We start from the raw sequence: 427 nt of genomic DNA on the forward strand, positions 1-427 counted from the left end.
ACCTATATTCTTTAATGTTTTCTCTGTTCTCTCCCATTTTCTGAGACGTTCTATCTCCTGCTGGTGCAGTAGGATTTCCAATGAGGCACAAAACTGTCTCCAGAATCTCTAATTGCCATTGCTCCTCTTGGGTTTGATTGGGTACACCTGCTTGCTTATCATCTGACCAGTTAAACCACCATGGGGTCACTTGCATGTGTGTGTGACCCATGCCAAAAGCCTCACCTGCATGCTCCTTCACCGTCATGCTGGGATTGAAAACCTCGGCTGAATGACATGACCACAGGTGAACAGCCCATTATGTCTTTCACTTCCCTGGACCGTTGGGCTGGTGTTGGCTGATCCTAGAATGAACGTTTACTTAAACAGCTCATTCATAAATATTGTACACCTGTCTCACAATGTGCTGACCTTCTTACCTGTTCAT

This window comes from Pygocentrus nattereri, chromosome 5 (assembly GCF_015220715.1).
Source record: "Pygocentrus nattereri isolate fPygNat1 chromosome 5, fPygNat1.pri, whole genome shotgun sequence".
In the NCBI taxonomy this organism is placed as follows: domain Eukaryota; kingdom Metazoa; phylum Chordata; class Actinopteri; order Characiformes; family Serrasalmidae; genus Pygocentrus; species Pygocentrus nattereri.